Source organism: Alligator mississippiensis, chromosome 6 (assembly GCF_030867095.1).
Source record: "Alligator mississippiensis isolate rAllMis1 chromosome 6, rAllMis1, whole genome shotgun sequence".
Classification (NCBI taxonomy): Eukaryota; Metazoa; Chordata; order Crocodylia; family Alligatoridae; genus Alligator; species Alligator mississippiensis.
Window position 1 is genome coordinate 7,727,363 of NC_081829.1, and position 22,104 is coordinate 7,749,466.

The window sequence follows — 22,104 nt, forward strand, 5'->3', positions numbered from 1 at the left end:
TTGCTGATTCTCCAAATCAGCATCGAATCTTCAGATTTGGATTCAGCTGAATCAAATCGGGGACAGTGATCCAAATCAACAAATTGAATCATTGTCCCCGATTCAGGCTGAATCCAAATTGAATAGGGCCCGCTTCGCACATCCCTAATAATTAGGGGAGTGAACGATATACTTACTTTCTTGTGTCTGTTACCCTCAGAAAGGCCAGATCTCTTTGCCATCAGAAGCTGATGGCAGTGGTGGTCAACCCACAGCATGCATACCAAAACTGGCACAGGCAGTCGTTGTGTGTGGCATGCGGCAGATTGGGGAGGGAGCAGGGAGCAGAAGGCAGAGCAGTAGATCAGGCAGGGGAAGGGGATCAGAGTGGCACTCGGAAGGTGTGGGGCTGATTTGTGGCATACCTGGCAAAACAGGTTCATCCGCCATCTGCCACGGCTCTCCAGGAGAGCAGTGAGTTCCTGTAACTTGGACTTTTGCCTGGTGATAATGAAGCAATGAGATGTCATCACTACAGAAAATGGTCACATCCATGTTAACAGAATCTCTTCAGTCTCTCATTCAGGAAATGTGAGCGGGATCCACAACTTAAAAGCACCTATAGAAGGGGGGAAGGCTTGGTCCGTGTTGTTATCCTTTACTGTCTGGCTTGCCGGGGATAGGGGAAACCACACCAGCTACATGTCCAGATCCCCCAGTAGAAGTTTTGAAGCAGTTCCCAAGGCTGCCTTTGTTTGTGACAGCATCCCGTAGGAAGCCACTGTCGTATCCATGTCTTCAGCATCCTGTCTCAACAAAGCACTTGAGGCCAGGTCACCATTATTTTTTCTCACACAGCTGGCTCTTTAGAGATGCAAGGTCATAAACAATGCTGCATGGACTCTCGTTTATGTAGCAGTGCGAGCTTGATAGGGAGGCAGGATCTGTCCTAGAATTAATTGGGAGACGAGACTGGTTGTAGGATGGCAGAGCAGTCCTAATGAGTAGCAGCACTGTCTTGATATCCTAGGGTGTGACATTTGCTGCACCTAGGTGGCTTACTTTGACTAAGGGCAGTACAAACAGAAGTTCACTGCTGCCAGGAGCAGTGGCTGCAGCCATTTGCTAATGGGAGTGATTCGGGGAGCCTAATATAAGTGACTTAGGGTGGGCTGGCAGGTCTGCAAAGAGTTTGGTGGGTCTTGGGTGACTAGTGGGTTTGTGGCAGTGGCTCCTGGTGGGGTGGTTGTCTGGTCAGGGAGCTAAAAATAGGCCGGTCAGGGTCTGTTGTGGGGGCGGGGATGGGAGGGAGGAATAACACAATCCTGGGGCTGGGGTGAGTGGCTGGACTTTCTCAGCCCTGGAGCTGTACTACCAAGTCATGCAGGTGTTTGCAAGACTGAGTTAACCCTTTCTCAGTCTATACCTCCTAAGGTACACTAACTTAGATCAGGTGCACCATTTTTTGGCCAAATTGAACCACCTGAAACACCTGCACGATCAGGGTTAGGTCTGTGGAGAGGTCAGTAGAGAGTGCTCCTGTGCTGGTCCACCCACCTCGCTGCTCCCGACCAAAACCAAGATTCGAGTGCCTCCGCTGGGGCACCTACATCTGGCCGACCCTCTTCCTAGAGCACACCCGCATGCCTGGGGTAACCACTGCCACCACCTGGGGTCTGGTCTTTGTCAGGGCTCTGTGCCCCCCCAGGGTACACAGGCCTTGTAGACCCACCATGGGATTCTGGCGTGCTTCTTGTAGCCTGGAGCATTAACAGTAGCCTCCTTTAATCAGCCAAGCAATGGGAGCAAAAAGGCTTGCCCAGTCCCTCTCAAGCATGTGCAACAAGGCTTGCTATAACCGATAGCTTTATTGGATAGAGATGGAGGGGAGGGGTACAAGTCAGGGAAGTATCAAAAGAATAACCCTGAGCTAACCGAAGTGGCTTGGTGGCCTTTTGATACGTTTCTAAAACACTTCATCCTAAGATACTAGCTAAAATTTAGGTAAGTTACTCACATTTACATCCAGAGTGTAATTGAGCTCGCTCTGGAGGCTGCAAGGCTTGCTGGCTGTGCTCCAAAACATCTCTGCCTCCCTTCCTCATGGAGGGACCTTAAATACACCTGTCATGACCTCATCACTAAGTTCCCACCAGAAGCAGCCCCATTGGCTACTGACCAGTGCTTTCAAATGACCTCAGCCCCTACCAGGTGAGATGACCAACCACATGACTGGCAGCGGTGGGAAGTTTTAACAGTAGACCTGGCCACAGGGAGAGGGCATTTCCCCCTCCCTAGGGGATCCCCTAGGCAAGCAAGTGCTTGCCTAGCGACCGGGTTGATAGACACATGGGCTGAGAGAGAGAGGAGGAAAATGGACAACCCAAAAGGAAGGGCTGGGATGGAGTTTTTTCACGAGGTCAATCTAAATGTAATGCCTGCGTGTACCTCTAGAATGGGGACCTGTCGCTGGCTTTGCCCAGGTCTGCTGTGGGGCCTAGGATAAATCCATCATTTCTGTGTTCATTGTTCTCCTCCTGTACTATTTATCTGCATTGCTCACCGAGCAGCTTCTTACGTCATGTATGTACCATACGTGCCCTGCTCGGGCCAGTCGGTGCTTCCATAACGCTGATACCAGTAATAAAGGTAAAATATTCCATTGGATTTTGGTCCACAGAAGGAATTTGGGCTTGATTCGAAGGTAGTGAAGGAAGGGGATCGTTGTTCTTTCAGGAGCGCCAGTTGTCCTGAGCATTTCCACCCCACTCCCTGGCTACACAGATTTACACACTTCTCAGCTGTGATCACACTTACTGCAGTACCTTGTTGAGGGTTGTGCAAACAGCTCTATTGCATACAAAAGCTTGCATAAAGGACTATGTTCAGTAAAGAGGTAGCAGTCTTACAACTGCCCTTCCGAGGGTCTGGGGTCTAGCCTTACTGCTCTTCTTGTTGGGAAGTCCACCCAGACTGCCTCTTAGCATGCTACATTTCCTGGAGCCTCTGTCACATTGAGTGCAAGGAAAGAATGACATTTGCCCTCTCTCTCAGTGTTTTCCTTCTTCAGATTAAACCTTGCACTACCAGATAGTTGTCCAAGTACCAGACTCACGAGGAATATTGTTGGCACCATGGAGGTATTTTTGTTTCATTGAAACTGCTCTGATGGGTTTTGTGCCTTATACAGGGAATGTAATTGTTATGGGGAGCTGTGTTAAACACAGCTGTGTATAGACATGATCTTATATGGTGCTGTGCTCTCCCGGTTCCCCTTGAGAGTCAGGCTAGACAGAGAGAGAGTTAATAAACGATAGACAGCAGAAACAGAGAAGCATTAAATCAACTAGTTCCCGCTGTCCTCACTCCAGAGCAGGCAGGATAGCTCCAACACACTCATTGTCATTGCTCTAGAGCCTACAGGTCCTGGCTGATATCCAGACTCTGTGCTGGGCTGTTCCAAACAGCTTGCAAGTCTACATAGACAAAAAAGCATGCAAAGGGAAACAGAGGCACGGGGGGTGGGGGGGGAAGGGTCTTGCCCACCTCATGCAGCAGGCTCAGAGCTGGGCAAAGAGCTTGGTTTCTTTGGTGTTGAACTGATGACTGTACCACCATCACCCACTTCTTCCCCCAGGTCTCCATCAGATTCTTGGCAGCCTGGAGCGATGTTCTGCACCCCCCTTCTCCCAGGTGTAAATCGCCACGTGAAGAGCAATGGCATCAGTGAGTCAGACCCCCAGGTTCTTGCACAGAGCAAGCTTCCTTTTTGCTCTTGGGGTATGTCCATGTACAGATTGCAGAAAGTAAAGCAACTTGGAGATGAATCAGAGAAGTGTCGGGGTCATGATTTATCTCCATTTAGACTGAAGGCATTGCAGTGGGGACCCTTTTGAACGAAGTACGTATCGAGGAAGGATTATAAATGTGAGGGATGGTATTGCTGCTAAGGCCCAGGACAGGAGCTCGGGAAGCCTGGGGTCGTCTTTGAACTCTGCTACCAGCTCCAGCTGTGAATTTGAGTGAGTCCTATGAACTCTCTGAGTCGCTTCTGCATCTGGCAGATGAGACAAATAATCCTGCCTTTCTTCTACTTTTTGTCCTTCTGGTCTATTTAGATTGTAAATACGAACATAAGAAGTGCCATACCGGGTCAGAGCAATGATCCATCTAGCCCAGTATTATGTCTCTGATAGTAGCAGAAATGGATGCTACAGAGGGAGAGCATTGAACCGAACATCTCTGGAGCGATCTATCCCTTATTCAATACCCGCCCTGGCATCCACCATTAGTGGTGCAGAGATATCAGAGAAATCATCTCCAATCAGTCTGTTCAGTAGCTGTTCGTAGATCTATGATCTGTGCATTTATCCAGTCTCTTTTTGAACCTGGCTATGCTATCCTCTACCGTCTCCTGTAGCAATTAATTCCTATAGTTAACCACACGTTACATAACAAAGTACTTTTTCTTGTTGGTTTTAAACCTGTCTGCTATGAACTTCAGCACTTCCGAGCAAGGGCTGTCTCTTCCTATGCGTTTGTCCAGCACGTAGTGTAGTGACCCAGTGTCTGTTGAGAGGTGTAAGCTCTACAAAAAGAGAAAGCATAAGTGTGGGGTGGGTGAACAGGACACTTGCACAGTTGTATATGATTGCAAAGAGGATTATTTGTCGACATTCTTTCCTGAACACTTGCTAAAAAAAAAAAAAAGAAGACATAACAAAAAAAACCCCCCAAGCGAGCCCCCACCCCCCACAACCCCTGCCCCCAAAAGGGAAAAAAAAAACCCTAGCAAAGCGCTTGCTGCAGGGAAGGGAAAAGCTACATTTGCTGAATGATGCTCACACAAGTTGGAATGATTTTCTTTTTCATTAACTTCATTTTTCTATAGCTTTCATCTTGCATAAGGAAGCCACAGACCTAAGAAAACCCTAGCTGTTCAGGGTCACTGGGAGTGCTGAACCTGTGAGTTGGTTAGACCCTAAAAAGGCTTTTCAAACCATTACAGACAGTCCAGGTTATGACATGTCATGTTTGGCCACTGTCTCAAGTCTGCGGGAATCAACTGGCCTTGAATGTGGTTTGGCAGTACTTATTATAGATAGCTGTCTGGCATTGGGTCTTTTGCTCTGCAGCAAACAAATATGGATTTGCTCGCTGTGCTTGGGTTATAAAAATCTCTTTAAGGCAGCTCTCTGAACAGAAGGCATCGTTCTGAGAAATCTCTCTCTGCTTTGTCTGGCTAATACTCCTTTAAATAACCAGCGGCGCCTTCTGCATCCTACTTATCATCTGCCTTCATCACTCTTTCATGAGCTGGGATGCTGAGGGGGTGTTGCTGGTAAATAAATGTGGCTGGATGGTTGGGCCTGTAACTATATCTAGTAAAGGCATGGAGAGGGGTCCTTTCTTTCCCCAGAGTCTCCCAACCGCACTTCACCTTTAGAGACCACCCCAAAGTCTCTTTGGGGTCGACACTGGATATCTGTCTGTCTGGTGGCTCTCTGTTAAGCCACACCATATGGACAAATGTAAAAAAAATTTACCCAGCTTCTCACTGGGATGCCTTATCCAACTCTGCCCTCCCAAACTGTGGGTTTCTCAGTTTAGGGCTGGCTTGACCCTTACGGAGGATGGCAAAAAGGAAATCACAACTACAAGTGCTAGTCATTTTTCATGGGAAACACTTTTTTTTTTTTTTCTTCCAACCAAAAAAAAACCCTCCGCAGATTTTACATCAAAGCACAACTGCCATTTTTTGGAGGGGTTTGGTTGAAGAGCCTCAACCTGAACTTGTGTTTTGTTTTTAGCAGCTGCAATCTGAAAAAAATGTCAGCATCCCACGTGAGAGTGCTCAGGGAACCGGAAGTGTTTGCCCAATCACTGCAATGGTCCCATTTCCAAAGACAATCAGCAGATCAAATAAAAAACAGATTTTTTTTTCCTAAAGAAAATTCAAAAATAATTTGGGACAGTGGAAATGCTGGCAAAGACATTAAAAATGTTTTTTATTTCATAATTTTTTTAATGGGAACCTTTTCTCAGTCGTTTTTCATCCAGCCCTAGTTGCAACTATACTCCTTTTGTGGCTGCATGAAAGGGACCTTAATCCTTATAGTTATAAAACATGGAGTTAGAGGACCAAACGGGTTTAGAAACACCGTATTAACCTGGGGCTTAGCATCAGCACTCTTAGGGCCTTGTTAGACCTTACTATGTGAGCCATGCAAATATTGATTAGTGCTAGCTTGGAGTTTGGAGAAACACCCTTAGTCTAGAAATCTTCCCTGACTGTCCCCCACCTGCACAGCTGTGACTTGACATGAGAGGCCTGGTGATTAGAGGCTGGACTAGGAGCTGGAGATGTGAGTTGCCATTAGACGACCGGGGAGCCAGGACAGGCTTGTGTCCCTGCTCTATGAGCCGTGCAGGCAGGGGGTGAGAGCTCCTGGGATACTGGAGGACTTCAAGGTGAGCCACACATCCGTGGGGAGTGTTCACACCTTAATGGAACAGGAGTTGGATCAGAGAGTCCTGCCATGGAGTGGTGTAACTTTGAGCCACATAATGAGTGCTTAAAGCCACTTTAAGGTGTTAATGTGTGGGCAGTCCAGGGGTTAAGAGCTCCAGGAGCCTCCCCAAATTACCATGTTAACAAGGCCCTTAGGAAAGACAAATACCGCCCCGTAGCTGGTTGCACTGTCACTCCAGCAATCCTCCTGGTAACATTTGCTGCTGCTTCCTTATTACAAATAGCCCCTTCATCCGTCTTGAAAAGTTCACATCCAGTAACCCACAGTCCTGAAAAATCTCTCTTTGCAGCTTCAAAATAAATAAATAATAAGGGGGGGAAAAAAGGTTTTTGCAGTGACAAATCTGAACGCAGGGAGAAAACTCATTATCGGGGCCGGTTTGAACTCCCATCCGCAGCATGTTGATAATATTGGCCATGTGATTTGCGGCACAGAACCGCTGGGTTTCTTTCTTTTCCCCCTGTAACCTTATCACCATGCATCCAGTAAGCAATGGTTATTTGCCAAGTATAGGACACGGGAATGAACAGATTTGTTACGTAACTTTTCTTCTGTCAGGAAACGTGATGCTTTCTGACTTCTGCTATCTGGCTTGGGTGACGGAGGCAGAAGGATAAGTAGTTTGAGGGAAGCAGTTTTCTTTTTATATATGAGTTTGCTAAATTTATATGGCCAAATCATCACTTGATGTAAATTGGTGCAGCTTCAGAATCTGGCCCATACTCACTATTGTATTTGCTTTACGCTGCAGGGGTGACTTGCATCACATCAGCAACGGGCTTAATAATTGCACTGCAGAAAGCTCAGAGACACGTGGATAGTGAGTGATGCTATAGAAAGAGGCCATATTTATATTGCATCTTCTAAGAGCTCTACCTGGTTACACCAGTTGAGGATCTGGACCCTGTTTTAGGTCTCTTTGTGCTATTTTTCCCCTCCAAACTTCAGTTTCCTGGGAGTTGGCTCCCTTTAAGGACATATGCGCATGGAGAGAAGCAGTTTGGCATTCTGCATACTCACAAGTGGGAAATCCTGCTTGACCCCTGGTTTCTCAGACTGCCACGTGTTCTGCCTCCATTTAGGAAGGCCAGTAAAAAACAACATCGGGTCACTTGGTGACCCTAATAGACAGATGCTGGTCCTCGTCCCATGCCACTGGCTCTTTTGAAAACTTGACCACTGAATTAAGAGCCCAAAAGGGAGCTGAGCCCATTGGAAAGCCTTGTTGATGGTCTTAGACCTTAGTTTGGCCCTGTTGTCTGCAGTGTCCATTGGTCTTCAGAAAAAAAAAAATCTTTGCTTGTTCACTGTCTTTTCAATCCTGGCCAATACCCAACGAGACTATGAACCCTTGTAAAGCATTTTGGGATCTGTAAAATAAAAGAAGTTGTCTGAGTGCAACGTATTTTTATTTTTATGAGATACCTGTGCTCAAACGATCCCTCTTTTTGCGATAGTTTAACATGAATAATAGCCGGTAGGATTGTTGTATAGAAATGGTGCATTACACCATTTTTTATATAGTGTTTGCCAGAAAATGTTTAAATAAGAAGATTTCATTTTCTTTAAAACACCTTCCATTTAAAACGGCATACAATTGTACTTAATACTAAATGATTTTGTTATGAATAATAGAAAATGATAGCCGAGAACAAAACAGCATAGCTTCTTTCTCCAGCACTATTCATGGTCCAGCTGTCCCAATGCGCTTTATAAAGCAATTCTGAAGCATTTTGAAATAATGGGTAAATTTACTGGTAATGCACTGACTGTGCTAGGCAAAGTGGTAGTTATTGTGGGCCAGAACCTGAGCAGGTGTTAGTGAACATAGCTAGCTGCTTTGAATGGAGAGGGAGAGATGGGCTGGAATAACGGGGCTTTGTTGGGTGGTTGGAAATGCATTAGCAGAGCTGTGTGGAGACCCCATAACTGCAGAGGGCCTTCAGGTCAGGATTAAGAGGCATTGGCTCAACACTAAAGAGGGATCAGGCACTGGAATAGCAGCGGGTGTTGCAGGTCTGGATTGAACTGGATCAGTAGAGCTGGTCCACAGGATAAGCTTTCCCCATGGGCTTTGCTGTCATGGTCCAACCTTGCAAGGCGCTCTGTATTTTCGGTTTCTGCTGAGAGCAGTTGGTCTCCTGCAGGACTGAGCTCTTATCTTTTATGAGCTCTGAATTCACAACTTAACTAATATGTCGAAGACTCTTTAACCAAAAGCACCTCCGAGTGAAGTCTGGCCATTAGTTGTAATTTATGTTCGGACTTTAGCAAAATCTTTGCTGTCCTGGGGCCTAATCTGTCATGTTTTGGTCTGTACAAGCAAAATAGTGTGGCAGGCTTAGCTGTCAGAGCTGGGGTTGAGTCCTAGGCTTGAGATGCTGCTGTTTTGATTGATGGAGCCCATCCACCAATCAGGAGGCAGCAAGAGAAATAACATCTCGCCCCTTTCCTGTGGGGAGGGGTGGGCAAAGAGCTCTGCTGGACCTGATTGAAGACTGCAAACTGTCAGGTCCGGAAGACTTCAGAGGCAGAGCCCTGGAGTGTATAAAAGGAGCTGCGTGCCCAGCACAGGGGCAGATGGGTTGGGGGACAGAGAACAGAGAAGAGTGGGGCTTAGAAGAGCGGAGCTCAGCAAGGCGAAGCAGTAGCCCAGGAAGAGCCCCTGAAGACTTTGATCAGTGGGGAGCAGGGCATGGCTCCAGCGGTTAGGCTCTCGGTGCACAGCATGGCATCCAGACCCTGGGAGCTGCGTGAAGCAGCTTGGGTCTGCAACCTCTGGCATGCGACCAGAGACACGATGCACAGGCCAGTGCATGGAGCAGGATCTTTTGGAGCCCCTGGGGCAGCTCAGGTCCGCAACCCCCAGAACGAGGATGGGAGCTCGGTACAGGAGGCGCTGCACGGAGGGTGAGACACCCCGGGAGCTGCTTGAAGTGGCTCGGGTCTACAGCTGCTGACACGGGGCAGCAGCTCAGTGCAGACGACGCTGCCCAGAGGGTCTGGGAGCAGACTGAGCCCTGGAGCTGCACAAGGCTGGCCAGGCCTCCAACCCCTAGCACAAGGCGAAGTGCCCACTACGCACAGCGGTGCATGTGGCAGCAGAGTCGGACGGCAGGAAAACCCGGCAGGGAACAGAGCTCGACCCGGAGAACAAGAGCAGTAGTAAGTTGCCCTGGAGAGAGGGTCCCCACAGGGAAAGGACCCCCTGAGGGTTGCGAAGGGACACCACGTGGGCCGCTCCTGGATGATAGCGGAGGAGCTTAGGAGTCTTTGGGGTCTTCCTCTCCTTTTTCTTTCCCCCCACCTCCTTTCCTGTAGTGGTACCTTGGGAGTGGGGCCCCTGCCCTGGAGGGCACCCAGGTAGTCTGAGGACTGCTGATTATAGTTGTGGACTGTGCCTTACAGTTTATGTGAATAATCTGAAGTAATAGTTTGTATATGAACAGAGTTATATGGTTGCCCAATCAAATATACTTTGGTCTGTTTTTTGCTATGGTTCATCTGTACTTTAAATGATAACTGGGTGTGTGTATATCTGTATATATATAATAGGGTTTATTGTTTTGTAAATTTGAACATATATGTCCTTACCTTTAATGGTTTTGCTGTGATAATAAATCTGTATATAGTTGAGTAATTGATTGACTGGACCTGACTCTATAGGGGATGGAGGCGGCCACTGAGCTGTTGTGTCCCTCCACAGTATGCTGCCCTGCCAATGATCCCCTCAATTGGAGAGGGAAGTACAAACCCGTGTACACCCGGGCTACAATAGCTTGCAGAAAGTTGGAAGAAAAACTAATGATAGTCCATTCAGGCTTTGAATACTAGTTCAATTATTCCTCCCTATAACAGTCTGAAGATGCTGTCTCTGGGTAAAGGACCCCTAAATTGGGGGTGGGGGTGAGGGGGATTTGCCTGAGCTGAGAAGGCAGAAAGACCTTTGTAGTCTGACAGCGATGCATGTTCATTTAATCTCACACTTCTATTTGTGGTATGCTAGTGCATACCCTCCTTGAACTTAATTAGCTAGGATTAAATGGAGCGCTTAGGCTACATTTTCTTTGGTTTCCATTTTTTTTTGTTGAAAACCCGAATCTACCCTCTTGCATTTGAACTAGATAGCCATGTTTCAAGTGTAAATCAATGCAACTCCTTGAAATCACCCGTTAAAAATCTAGCCCCCCACCCCAGGCAGCATTGGTGAGTTTTCCACCGACAAAGCACCTGTAGCAAAGATGAGCTTCAACCATTTGCCCTACTTGCTCTGCCTGCTTGAAATTTTCACACCATGCTCCACTCTGAGCCATACCTGCACAGAGCAGGAATAGCTCCAGAGGAATTAGCAGAGTTGGGTTTGTCTGGTGCTGTTAAATTCATATTATTAGGATCAGAGTTGGGAAGCTGAGGCAAAATGGGAGGTGATTCTGAACCATTACTGTGCTTGGTTCTGCAATATAAATCCTGACTGGGGAGGATTTTGCAACTCGAGCCTGATCCAGGGGCCTTTGAAGCCTGTACAAATCCTTTGAAACCTGTGCAAGAGAGTTTGCCGTTGACTTCAATGAGCTGTGGAACAGCCTCATTTTTCCCATCTCTGTTTCTGTACTGATACCATGTCCTTGGTTATCCTGTTAGCCACATCAGTTTTTGCCCATTTTTTAGACATGCAAGTAACCTCCTTGTGGGTGTGTTCACCCTCCTGTAGTAACCCTGCATTTTCACTGCCAGATGCAAGGGTTTGGGTTTCAACTTTAAATGCAACTTAATGGATAACCATATTTCTTTGGAACTTGAGTGTCTGCTCTCGGCCTTTTCAACACTGCATCAAGCAGCAGGCCATCAGACAGATGGGTCACTCACAGTCTATTACTTGAATTTCTTATGTTGCCCTGTGGGTCAGGCCAAGTCTCAGGCTCTCAATATTGCGCTGTTAGACAGGAGGGTGTGACACAATTGCACATATACAAACACAAATCAATTAGGTACACACACACACACACTACCAGCTCAGGCGCATACACATCCAAACCAGCCTAGGCACATGCATACCTATCACCAATTCAAGCACATACACTGTATACCCCAAAAGTTAGACGCAGATCACTAATTCGTATATCATGCACACAATGACATATATATATACTGAGCATGTGTGCTCCATGCAGGGATGTGCAGTTTCGGGTGTCTGTAATGGTGGGGTACAATGGTAGAGTTGCTGGCTCTGCAGGGTCTTTTGTCTTGCAAATGCTGGTTCTTGTCTCTGTTCCTGGGTGAGGTCCGTGGTTCCTGGATGAATCAATGCGAGGTGATGGCCTGGTTATTACAGGCCATTCAGTAGAGGCCTGCTACCATTGTATTTCAGTCATTCCCAATCACTCTCATTCATCCGGGAACCAATTTACATGGGAGGGGTACATGAATCATACAGTTACAACACAGGGGATGGCCAGGCAGAGGACACAAGATGGAGGCTTGACCTACAAAATGGAAACTTGTCATGGCTTATGCTAACTTACATATATAGGCCTAAAACAGTAATCACGCACTATAAAAGCAATACAGACATAATAATTATCACTTATAAAACAGTGGGTATCAATATCAAAATAGCAGGGAACTTATTTGCAAAGAGGGGAGGCAAAAATAAAACTTACTACCTAAAATAAAATGTTAAAGCTTATCCTACATCTTAGCTTACTTGTACTTATCTATAGGGAATAGAGAGGGAGAGAAAAAGTCAGAAATGGTTGGGGAAGGGGAGGGAATGCATTTTAAAATAAATAAATAAATAAAAAAGACAAACTGGGGGTTTTTCTACACTTTTATCTGCTGGGGAGGGTATGAAGGTGGGATGGGGAATGGGCACCTGGCAGGGAGCATCAGGCACGGTTTGGAGGAACACGGCAGATGGGGGAAAATGCAAGGGCCACGGGAGGAACAGAATTGTAAATATGTCTCATCTGAAAAAGCTGAATTGATACTTTGGTATGTGCTGGGTGATGTGCTAGAGTAGTCACAGGCTCATAGACCATGTCTGCGAAAGAGTTACTTTCACCTGAAGCTAATAAAATGCTAAACCATGCCATGTACTTTGTATTGCTGTCAAAGTCTCCATGGAAAATGCGCCTTACTTGGGGAAAACTGGTGGGATTGTCCATGGTGTCACTTAATGGCATGCGTCCCATTGACTCGTGTTCCCAAATCACACAGGCACTGTTGAAAATCCCACCTAGTCTTTCAATTCAGGATGTACGTGCCTCAATCCTATTAAAGCTGATGGCACTCGAGTATATGCTTCTAGTTAACATGCTAAGAAGTACCTTCATGAATAAGGCCCCTGGGACTGTGAGCTGTCCTGAGCAGAGACTAACTTCTTTATTGCTAGCCTAGAAAGTATCTTGCCCGCGGGATCCCAAGTCCTGACTGCAGTCCTATGATGCTCCCATACCAGCAGCAATAATCCACCAATTCCAAAGCCTGGAGAGCAGGCAGGGCGCCCGGCTCTACTTTGTAGCTAATCCCCCTCCTTTGGCTCAGCCCATAAAAAGGTGCCATGAAGCGGCTGCGATACTGTTACTTGGAGATGGATTTTTTAATGAGCTTTTCTGTTGCTTTCCAGTTGTGCAGTGGGTGGCGTGTGCTCTCAAAGGCACAGAGCACACGGAGCCACGGTGTTCAATTCCTCTCCCTCCTTCCTTTTTGTTTTTGCTTTTGCTTTGTTCCAATTCAGGGTAATTTTCCCAGAGTGTCGTCTTATTATTTTTCCCCTGTTATTACTTTTCCAGTCACTCCGCATGAATCGTGCTGCCAGTGGATGCCCCTGAATGGGGAGGGGGCCGAAGTGCCCAATTAAGAAAGAGAAGCCCTGATGCTCGGCTGCAGATGCTTTGAGGAATGCAATCAAATACTAACGTGTGCGGAGGCTGAGGAGGGGCTGCTGTTGTTTCATTGCTTCTCGATTGGGTTCGGTTACCCCAGGCAGTATGCAGCGCGCCATGGGACGTGTCCACGCTATGGCTTTTGGCACTGGTGCCATGCTCTTACAACCCCCTGGTGTACATACTGTAGAATAAGTGGCACGGATGCAGTGTACCACTCCAGCATGACATGGGAACTCACCTGTCCTTAGGCATGACATGTCCCCCCTCTGCGCTCACTCCATTGAGGGCTTGAGTCTGCTACAGCCTTCAGCTGCAGAATCCAGGATGTAAATCAAAATTGAATTTATCCCCACCCCTGCAAAAGATGTGCTTCACTGAAGTTTTCATTCGTTCCTTTAACAAACATTGCACCAATGGCTTTGATGGGCATTACAGGTTACAAGTAACTTGGTCGGACCGACTTGGAGCGCATCACCTCCATGTGCCTTGCAGAGGAAGACTAAATGACTGGCTCGGGGTCCAACAGGATGTCAGCAATGGGGCAAGGAGTGAAACTTGGGCCTTTCCAGCACTCCTCGGTGAGCGAGAGGTGCTGATCCCGAGATCTCAGAAAGGCAAAAGTCTCCGCTGAGACTGGTGTCCTCTGCCATTGAAACAAGAAATGGAGCAGAGTGCAGAGTTGAAAGTGCTCCCAGTTTAAACACGCACATGGTCATTTCCTGGCATCTGGCAGCTAGGTCACTTGGGCTGCAGAGCTAATGTCTCTGACTCCATCAGCAGCGATAATGAGGAGCAGGAGGATTCCTCATCAAAGACTCAGCTCCTATTATTGCTTTGGAGCAGTGAAAGTACCACACAATCCAGAAGAAAGACTGGGGATACTTGAAAGACCAAGTGCGATTTAGGGGAGCTGTGTGGTGCCTGATAATAAAGACTAGATTGTTTCTCTGTCTCTGCCTTTAGAACGGAGTTGTAGCTGGGTTTAAAGTTTAAAAAAGAGAGAGAGAAAAAAATTCAAATCTTTTACAAAGCAAAGTGCTTCAACATTCACAAGTTAACGGCTCGTGTGAGAATCTGAAAAGCATGGTTCCTATTAATGAGTCACTTCAGTGCAGTGCCTGTCACTGAAAGATGTGCTGTTTGTCCTCGGTGCTTGTAGGATCCTTCAGTTTTGAAGTTTGCCAACAGAGAGTGGACCCAATTCATAGCTGGCTGAAGTTAATGGGGGGGAAAAAACTCCTGTAGACTTAAATTGGCTTTGGATCAGCCCTGAGGACTTCAACTTTTGGCTGCATAATAATATTCTGCCCCTTTGAATGCCTGGGAGTCTGGGAGCTGCTCTGCATCTTAATCATGCGGATGGAGCTATAACCAAGGGGGACTGAAAGAGCAGCAGCAGAGGTTTATAGGTGGATCCTGCAGTAGATCCTGAAATAGGCCAGGGTTTGAAGGAAGGACCCTCAGGGAGAGGTGGAGGGGATGCGGAAAAACCATTAGATCTCATGTTTTCCTTGAGCCATGGTTTTCTTCTAAAAACAAAACCTTGAGACGGACTCGGACGTGGCGGCAAGTCCATCTGGTCTGGGGAAGTACGACAGTGGCCTATAAGCCACCTTGCTTGTTGCATTGGGCAGGCTTATTCTGTAGGCGTCTTGGGGGGTGGACCTGGATGCCCCAAGCACCATTTCTGCTTTTTGCAAGGGGGAATTCCTCAGGGTAACTTGACAAACCAGCATACGACCATGACAGAGAAGTGCCGAAGTCTCCTTTTGATTGGGGAAACAAAGGAATGAAATGTCACCACATCTGAATGGAAGTATTTAGGAATACTTCAGAACATTTCAAGACTTGCAATGAGTCCAGTTTGGGGGGAAAAGCAAACTGCCCAGAGAATACAAATCCCCATTTCTGCTCAGCTCTAAAGGCTGCATCAGAAGACTACTTTGGGTTATATCACAGGACCCAGGCTTAGAAAGTTAGTATCTTTTCTAGTTTCTCCTACAATAGCGTGTTGCTTCAGCAGGGTTGCTAATGCTGAGCACACGCAGGGAATCTTCTTTTGGGTCTGATATTTATTACACGTCATACATAATCCAAGCACCAGGCAGGGCAGGGAAACGGACTGCCGCTTGCTGCCTAAACGTATTCAGGAAATGCTCTGTAATATTTGCACATCAGAGAGTGGCATTTGCCCATGTAAAGCAGCTCACCGTATACTTAGGAGAGGGTTAGATGATGTGACATCAGGAGATTGCTCTAAATTGGTGCAATCTTAGTTTCAGAGCTCTTTTGAAAATCTGACCCCTAATTTCTGTCCAGGCTGGCTTGTTACATCTTTATTTGGAAACTCTGGGTTGGCTGCTTATGCTGTTGATGCTGCATCCCTACACTGGAGAATTAAACAGGTATGTGTCTCCACCTCGGGATGCAAATTATGTATCTGGTGGGGACTGCACAGCCAGGCTCCTTGAAAACAGCAAATCTGAAAGGGAAATCTGGGTTTACATCATTAAAAGCATTAACAATGACCTTTACCTGCTGCAGATATAATCCATTAATAATGTGCCTTGTACTAGATTGATCATGGTGATCTTCCACTAGGGGATTAAGGGACTACGGGAACACACAGCTGCCGATTTATTGAGAAAATATTCTGTATCGCAGGTGGGACTGTAGAGGGGGGAAAAATCTAAAATGCACGTGCTGGATTTAACAATGTTCTTGTTTAATTTATATTTTTGGAGCATGGGTTGAGGAAAGAACAAGAGAAGAAAGTTTGGTAACTTTGTGCATCAAGCCCCTTGGGACCCAGAATGGGCAGTATCATTGAAACAGTGCAGTGAAACTCGGCTGGTCTGGGGAGACTTGTTTAAATGCCTGACTGTATAGTTGCTTTGCTGAAGGGAATCTCATCAAGACTGTGTTGACTGTGTATATGGGTTTGTTGCTCCAGGGTTGCCCAGGAGAGATTGTCCGTCTGTCTCTCCCTCTCTCCCTTTATCTGTCCGTTCTTAGCTTGCTCATTCACGCCGTCATTCTTTCTTGTCTATCTACATTTGTGCTGGTTGGAAAATGTTGAAGCAAACGTTTTCTCATTGAGAAATGGAATATATTTGGTAGCCGTGTTGGTCTGAGACAAAAAGAAAAGCAAAACTCGTGAACTCTTGGTTCAGAGATGATACCTTTTATTGGACCAACCAAGAAATAAAAAATATGTATAGTGTCTTTGTGGGTGGTTTTGCAATGTCTTAGTTGGTCCAATAAAGGTATCATCTCTGAAGCAAGAGTGCTAGGGTTTTGCATTTCATATTGAGAAATGGAATTTAATAGCAATAGCAATTTTCCAGGCAAAATCACTATTTCTTGGGATTTTTCTCAGGAATATGTAAGTAAGCAGGCAGGTGAGTCAGGTCAGCATTGGTCTTTGTAGCAGTCTGAACTGCGATGGCGTCACATGGGAACTGAGGTTTGGGGTCCCACAAGCTCCCATTATTCCTACGGGCCCTGCTCCCCGGTGGCTGCATCTCATGGTGCACGGTGGGCTCTCTCCTTGCTGCCATGGTGCATTGTCTGAGTCCTGTGATTCACCACAAAAGCTCTGCCAGAGAGGGGCTGCAGTGCATTTTTGGGGAGGGAGCAGGGCTGGGGCTTGGGACCCACAGGGAAGAATGAGCACACCCATGAAGTCCTTCCGTGAAGCACTTCAATGGCTCAGGCAGGTGCAAGCTCTAACATTGACCCAACCCAGAGCGCTGAGCTTTGCATTTTGGTTTTTCTTTTTTTCCTGCAAATTCTTTTGTGCTACTTATTTTCTGAATATATCTTCTTTTACATTTTGTCTCAATTTGGAAAAAAAAAAATGAACGTTGAAAGACTAGCCTAAGCATTGGAGGTTCAGTTGTTTAGCCTCAGCTCTTCAGTCTCAGTTCTTGTATTGGCTCCTGCCCATGGGCCTGTCCACACTATCTGAATACGTGTACTATTTAATGCAGGGGCGGGCAAAATGTGGCCTGTGGACCAGATGCGGCCCGCCAGGCCATTCTATATGGCCCGCGGGGCCCCTAAAAAATGTAGAAAATTAATATTTATCTGCCCCTGGCTGCCTGTCATGCTGCCCTCGATGGCTTGCCAAAACTCAGTAAGCGGCCTTCCGCCCGAAATAATTGCCCATGCCTGACCTAATGGTTCATTAGTGCTTAGGAAAGCAGGACTGTGAATACTGGCTTGCTATTGATAGGCTTGCCTGAGAGCTAACTCTGCGAATGAAACATTTCTGATGTGCTGCGCACGTTGGCATTGGGCTCGCTATCTTGCTGCATTATTAATATTTGTGTTCTGGTTCTTCCTAGGGCCCTGGTGGGCTCAGCACAACACACAAGAAGGTTCAGTTTCAATGTATTGACTGATTGCTCGCTTGCTTGCTTTTTGAAGAAAAAACCACTGAAACTCTTCTCTGAAAAAAGTCTTTTAAGCTGAATCCTGCCTTTTTGCAATGTGATGCCCAAGCCTGATGCAACCTGTATGTATGCACCACTTTTGCCCTGCTTCAAACAGTCTGTGTCCTTTACATATTTATAGCAGAGCCAATGGCCTTATTCGCAGATGTGTTCCAGAGGAAAGAAAGAAGGATTTGATTTGTTAGCCCAGATCCTCAGCGGGGGAAATCAGAGTGGTTTCACTGGCGTCAAAGCAGCTACATTACCTTACAGCAACTGGGAACCTGGCCCAGTGCTTCCAGAGACAGTGTAGTCTGCTTCATGTAGAGAATTATATGCAGGGTTGCAGAGTCAGAGCACAGATCTCCCCGTGGGAGTATTTCTGGTTTGATCCTGCAAGCTCTGTGATGTTCTTGAGTGGCGCAGACAGGACAGGTTTCCCAGCTGCAAGTGGATGGCGGGGAGGGGGGTCAGCTACCCAGCCTCATCCATCTTGGCTGGTGCGAGTCACTATATCGCAGATAGAAGTTAAATGTTGAGAACGTACCGGAGCAAGGCAGACAACACACTGCGTGGCACTGCTCTTGCGGCCGAGGAGGCTTCATGGAGGCTGGGACGTGTCAGGTTGATTTATCATGCGGCTTCAGGAGAAAAGAAACAGTTCTGGCGGCAGAAAAAGAGGCTTGCTCACTGAAGAGCTGTCAGATTTGCCAGGACAGTAATGGTCCTGAGAAATAGTCCCCAGGGGAATGCAGGAGATGCCCACCTGACGTAGCGGCCGACACTGCCACACAGGGAGAAGGAGGCAGCTTCTTCCTCGTGACCCTCTCTGTTCTTCTTCCTTCTGCTGAGAAGGAAAGCACAGATCAGTTGTTTTGCAAAGTCTAAACTGGTGTAACTCCCTGGAAGCTAAGGGGTGCCATGCTGAGCCAGCTGAGATTGCTCCTTGCAAATCTAACCCCTTGATTGAGCAATCATTTGTGTTATTGCTATTAACACCAGAGATCAGGGCACACCGCACTGCCTGCTCTCTACATGTAGTTCTTGTCAAAAAGAGCTTACAATCTATACAGATGTGGCAGAAGCAAGGAAAGCGGATTACCCCGATTTACAGATGGGGATCTGAGGCATAGAGAGGCAACTGTCTGGAGGTCACGCAGGCAGCCTATGATACAGCTGGGAGTTGAGCCTGGTTTTGCCTGAGATTTAGGATAAAGCCTTAACCACGAGGCCATGCTTCCTCTCCACCTGGCTTTAAGCTCAATCCTTTTCTCAGCACAGACAGCAGACGTTTTGCTATTGACTTCAGCAGGAGTAGGATTGGTTCTTCTTTGTGAACATAATGGGATACTGTACTTCACTAAATATAAAACCTCCCAAAAATCACAGGGCTGGACTCCCCTCTTCTGCACCAGCTTTAACCTGGGGCAACACTACTGATTTCACCTGTTTTTTCTCTGCATTTACCCTTAAGTTACCAAAAATTAAAGAGCGCGCTCCCTGGCAGTGACAGCACTTTGTCTCACTCTGTTCGTAAGCCTAGCAGGGAATCCTCCTCAAAAATAGTCATTGCTCTGCTGAGATTAATCTCTTCAGTTTTATTTTTCCACAACAGGCATTCATAAACTAACAGCCATCCACGTATGAGCCCTACCATCATCCCCTCTCAAGGTGAAAAGGACTATAACATCAGCAAACACTACCACCAAGCCCTTCAAGGGTGGAGCTCTGTATTATCAATTAACACGGGGTTAAACCTCAAGCATGGCTGTATAATTATGCTCGCTGTTTCTCTTGATATTCCTTTGGATTAATGATGTGCAAGTGTGGCTGAGCTGATTATTGCTAATGGGAAGCAAACAGCATCCTCCTCGCTCCAGGAGGAAATGCCAAGCAGGGAGAGGAAAAGTGCTCACCCCATGCATGAGTGCTGTGCGGGACAGTGGGTCAATTGGCTTCAAGAACTGCTGAGTACAAAACAGAGGCTAAACAGAGACTGAATCAAGGGAGACAGTGGTGCAGTGGGAAGCCTATGAGGCAATTAAGATAAAAGGAGAAGGGCACCACTCCTTCCCCTTGTTCCCTACACTGAGGGTTTGCCGAATGTAATTTTAATAACAAGTCGAGTTGGACCCTGCACAGATTTTTTGTGCAGCCTGTTTACTGTGCCAGTGAGCACCAACATTAGCAATAGGGCAAATAGTTCTCTTCCTGGCTCTGCCACTAACCTGTTGTGACACAAGTCACTTTGCCTCATTCCCTGGCTTCCCCCCTGTCCCCCCCATCCCTTTGCCTGTCTTTTCTATGTGAACTCTAAGCTCATCAGAGCAGGGCTTGGCTCTTACTGTGAATTTGTGCAGTGCCTAGCACAGTGCAGCCCTCATCTTGATTGTGGCAGGGGGTGCTACTTTGAAACATTGCATGTCTGCTTGATTAAAGGCAACACTCTCAAGTGGAAGGGAATTAGGTGCGTTAGTGCAGCCTGGGGCAATAAGTAGCCTGGACCTGTAATCAGTATGGTATGCTTGGAGGGGATGGTGTGCATGGAGCGAGGGTGCTATGCATCTGTATGGAGCCCTGTCACCTGGTCTGGAGGCAGTGTAGACGCAGTTTGTAACTACTGCATGGATTCTAGTACTGTTGTACGCTACTGGCTAAGAACTGACAACCCCACCGGTGCTGTAGAAAACTGTACAAGTCCTTCCAGCCCCTCCACTGCTGTAAATCACTGTTGTTCCATTGGCTTTAATGAAGCTGTTATGACCAGCTGGGGGGTCCAGCCCCTTGGTCTAAAACTCCACTTAAAAAGATGAGACCATTATGCCATGCAAGCTGCTGTGCCATTGACTTTGATAGCAGACGGGACACACTCAGGGAGTGGAATGCACCCCAATGTAGAGAGGCTAGTATACATCTTTAAGTCTCACAGACATGCGTAGATCTTGCCACCAAATGTTAGTCAGGCATACCCCAATGCTATAGTTTTTGAGCGCTCGGATTTTGGTGCCTGACTTATGGAGGTATTGGCTGACCACAACTCCAGCAGAAGGTAATAGGGATGTCAGAGCAGGGCCCAGAGTCTCAAGCCACGCACCAAACGTTGGGTGGAACCATTAGGATAGGACAGTGGGTGAAACATTGCCACAGCAATGGGTGAAACACAACACCAGCTGTTTGCCTGCCATTAACAAGGGGTGCCTCGACCCTCAACTAATTGGTGGTGTGAGCAGGTGGCAACGTTATCTTCCGTTCAGAGCACCGTGTCAAACATTTCTCTCTCCATGTGTTAATCTGTAAAGGAAGGGGAGGCACCAGGTGGGCCAGGGAGCCGCCACTGAGGTCAAACAATTCATTTTGAATTGCAAATGACTTTTCTTTTTTAATTAAACAGGATCCACCTGGGATGTGTTGCTTCCAGTAATTGGGCAGCCAAGCAGGCTGGAGACCCAGCCTTTAACAGCACACATATTCCAATGGGCTGTTGCCATAGAGTTTGTTTCCCAAGGACAAAGTTCAAAACCACGGAGGGAAGCCATGTCTCATTAACAGTATGAATACTTAGCTTTTGCATGAAACTTTTCATCTGTAGTTCTTAAAGCCCTTTTTGAAAGGTGGTGAGCGGTATTAGCTTCACTTTTTCAGTTGGGAAGCTGAGGCACAGAGCAGGGAAGGGACTGGTTCAAAGTCTCCAAGAACCAGGACTGAAGCTCATGTCAGAGCTACTGGTCCACTGATATAGCTAGTTGATGACACTTCCCCTTCCCACAGCCAAAACATGCCTGTGTTTGTCAGTATTAATCACTCTTGACCAAAGTAAATTAAGGGAATATGGAGATTTAGATATTCTCAAGGATTTGTCCTTTGGCCCTACAGCGTTCCTGGGATAAAGGAGGTCGTCAAACAGAAACTCTTCTGTGCTGCTAGGAGGCAAGCATCAATCGTAACAATGCCAAGCTTTTAACTAGTTGCAACACATGTCTGTGCAGTTATTCCCATGAGGAAACCGAGGCATAAAAAAACTGATGGGACTCACCCAAGCTCATCCAGCAGACCAATTGCAGAGCTGGAATAGGACCCAGCTCACCTGAATCCCATTTTGACGCTTAATCCATAGAGTCACATTCATGTTTTTTTGGCATGGTGCTTAAATCCAGGCAATACTTCATTTGCTATTCCCTAAAGGGTGTGTGTCGGGAGGGGAGGGTCATTCATACAGTCAGGGAGCAAAAGCAGTACTAGGTGATCTTGGGTGACAAAGAGCATCAGTCA

At 46.9% G+C, this 22,104-nt stretch overlaps 1 long non-coding RNA gene across 1 annotated transcript in view; it reads left to right on the forward strand.

Annotated features, from left to right (window-relative positions):
- Window positions 1-22,104, forward strand: part of LOC132251122 (uncharacterized) — a 138,277-nt gene that overhangs the window by 75,088 nt on the left and 41,085 nt on the right. The gene's annotated exons all lie outside the window — the stretch shown is intronic.